Below are 3,592 nucleotides of genomic sequence, written 5' to 3' on the forward strand. Positions count from 1 at the left end.
GTTTGATGTCACGGTGAGCTATGACTGCATCACTGCACGCCAGCCTTTTTTCCTCTGAGAAAAGGAAGAAAACAGAAAGTAATAGGAAAGGCAGTAAAACCAATGATTGGTTTGTTTTTTAAAATTAATAGAATTGGTACATTGACAGAAATACCAATAAAGAAAAAAGGAGGAAAAACATAAATTATCAATATCCATAGTGAAGGGAGGGCTTCATTGCAGATTCTAAATATATTGAAAGATGAAAAAGAAATATTATCAATAGCTTCATGACAGTAACTTCAACATCTTTGATAAAATAGACAAATTTGCTTAAAAAACACAAGCTGCCAGCTGCTGACAGAAGAGGAAACAGAAAATTAGAATTGCAGCATATTTATTTAAGAAATTGAGTGTGCAATTCAAAATCTTCCCACAAATAAAATGTCATTCATGGTTAGGTTTTGCAGTAAATTCTGTCAAATACATGAAGTAGAAATAATAACTATCTTACATAAACTCTTTCTTAGAAGAAGAGGAGGAGGAAACAATTGCCAGATCATTTGATGAGACCAGAAACTAAACCCTGACAAGGGTATTACAAGAAAAAAAATTGTAGATCAACATCTCTCATGAACATAGATGCACAAATTCTCAACAAAATTAGCACAACTGACTTGGCTGCATGTCACCTGGAGGAAAAACTTATAAACAATTTTCCTGGACAATCATGATCACACAGGTGCTGTTCCATTCCCAGTCTGCAGGACTCCAGCTCATGAGATGTCTTTGTATTCTTCCACCGTTGCTCCTGCCATGCCGTATTTGGAATAGGACTTGCTTCTGATTCCTTTGCTCGAATTCCACAACTGTAGCCATCACTGTTACCATAGTGATGGTCATTTGAACTTGCAGGTTGGAAACAACCAACAACTGGGACAAAGGTGAAGCAAGTAACTGAGATGCAAATTTTAAGTCATTATCCCAAAACTTGGAGATAAATACTATTTGTTGCAATATTGTAAATATTAAAATTTAATGTAAACACCCATGAGAAACAATATGAAATTTTAAGTAAAGACAGGAACCACCCTGCCCTTGCACACGTTTGCCACACTAACCTCACCCTCATCCTGTCAGATCCTATTGTTAACTTTATTGTTTCTTGATCTCACTGGGAGAAAAGTTACCATGTCTACTTCACAGCTCCTTCTCCTGGGCTGCTCCTTCAGGGCCAGAATGTCACGAAAATTCTAAATCCAATAATGTTGGGATTGTTCCATATGCAAGAAATAATTTCCTTTCATTTGAAAATATAAACTATTCTACAATATGTTGCTAATGCTAACTTTATTAAACACATTCACAGATTAAAGAAAAAAACCTTAACATGGAAAAGTTTTGGAAAAGCAATGTTACTCTGGTATTTATCTCTGCAGTTTATTGCCACTGTCTACTAAAGCCACCCACCAGAGACACATACATATACAGGCACAAATGCACACACACAAATACAACCGACTCTGGATTTTGTGTATTTGTAGCTGTAGATTTCTAAAATTGTTTGAGGCATCATTATTTATGTATCATGATAGATTTTTCTTGACTTTTTGGTGACTATGCTGATAACTGGAAGTAATGCTCTTCTCAAGGTATTCCAGATCAGTCTAAGAAAGACAAAAGTATTAATCCTTTAAAGATGCCTTTAAATTCTAGACTTTACCCATAAAACATTTGTACAGTAAGATACAAAAGGAGTAGTACTCATTGGGATCTCTGGGCCCGTTTCAAAACTTGCATTTCTATATGTGAGAAGGTTGTCAGGAATTAATCAAATATGTTTTTTGGAAAAGGTAAGAGAAAGACCAAATCTGAAAGTAGTAGTAATGAGCTTTCTTCTCTCATTTGGTATACAAATTAATACTCTCTTGAAAATGACCATCATTGCCACAAGTGACAGGGACTACTGATGATTGGGTACTAATGGTAATACCCTAGAGGAAATGGCATTTGCTGTTCTCCAGCCATTAATATTCATAATGGCGGCTGTAAGTATGGTACCAACTTCTGAAAGTCCCAGAATTTATGAGAATTTTAATTTTTTTGTGACTATGCTGATAACCAGAAGTAATGCAGTTATCAAAAGCCCCAGTCAGTTAAATAATGATTACTGCAGTCAGAAACATAGAAAGATCAAGAACAAATTCATGTATTTAAGTCATTTTGCTATTACATCTCTTCCTTTAACATATTATTAAGGGGGCATCTAGGTGTGTAAGAAAAAACTCCACTTAAAAATATGCTAATGAATACTGTGCTAGCTAAAATGAATGTTCAATGGAAGATTTTGATGAAAAAATAGATGTTGCAGGCCTCACTGATTTTAATTCCCATTTTAAGAAGAACCACCCTCAATTGTCACCACCACTCCAGATAGTCTACTTTGCCCTTACTATTGGGCATCAGTTTTCGTTAACGTGCTGAGCAGTATACAGAAATTCTGCATCAATGTTGAGTTGCCATTGTCACCTATAACCATTACACAGACAAATTCCTGGATTTTCAAAGTAATTGAGCTACCATCTATCTGTTGCCCTGATTGTGAAGTAAAATTTATTTAATATTTACAGACACATAAAATACAAGAATTATGAAAAAACAGTTAACTGTGATTTCCTTTATTTCAAATCATTGGTGTTGGTGAACACTGACACATGCAGATATGCGTTTGCCTCTGCTTTTCCAGGGAGTGCATATATCTCCGCCCCATTGGACTCACGTAAAACAAATGGGAGCAGTCATATTATTAAACTAACAAGCACAAATCTCCTACTTCTTAGCCCTAGTTTGGAATTGATATAAGCCCACCAGTACTTCCAAACTTGGTACCAGAAAAGGCATGAGTCAACTTATAATAGTTTTAAAATAACTTTTAGGCTCTTGAAATATAAGTGCATTTTTCTCCATGTGAAGGAAGCTGGTCTGCAGTAAAAGGGAATAAAACCAGCAGGATAGAAAAAATGGTCAAGTCCTTGTTTCTAATTGTTATGGCCTTACCCTTCAATCAGTTTTATTTCCAAACATATCCTAAATTACATTATATACCCTAATATCTTCTCAATAAATTCTGTATTTTATCTTGAGAGCTAATTTGAATTGGGTTTCTGTTGATTAAAACCAAAAGAATTTAGACTAACAGAAGTATTAATTTGGCAAAAGATCTTTCTGGTTAGTACATTTTCTGTTACTATAAAGTATGAATTTCTAAAAGTCATTTTCAATGCAGAATATACGAGATATATAGAAGAGCATTCACTTTTCAAACATGATTCTGAATGTTGATGGCAGTAGTGACAATTTGAGGAGTAACATTTAGGGACAGGCTAGTTGAATGACATAAGGTTCCCTCAAGGAGCATGCTCAGGAATATCTTTAACTTCCATTCTTTCAGTCTGCCAAAATTTGGAATGCCTGACTTCCTGGCATGGATCAGACTTCTAACAATGGTCAGATGAAAATTTCTGGTCAGAAAGAGAGCTTGGAACAGAACTTGGGCAAAGTATTTCATATGCCTTTTTTTTTTTTTTTTTTTTTTTTTTTTTTTTTTTTTTTT

This window comes from Piliocolobus tephrosceles, chromosome 4 (genome assembly GCF_002776525.5).
Source record: "Piliocolobus tephrosceles isolate RC106 chromosome 4, ASM277652v3, whole genome shotgun sequence".
In the NCBI taxonomy this organism is placed as follows: domain Eukaryota; kingdom Metazoa; phylum Chordata; class Mammalia; order Primates; family Cercopithecidae; genus Piliocolobus; species Piliocolobus tephrosceles.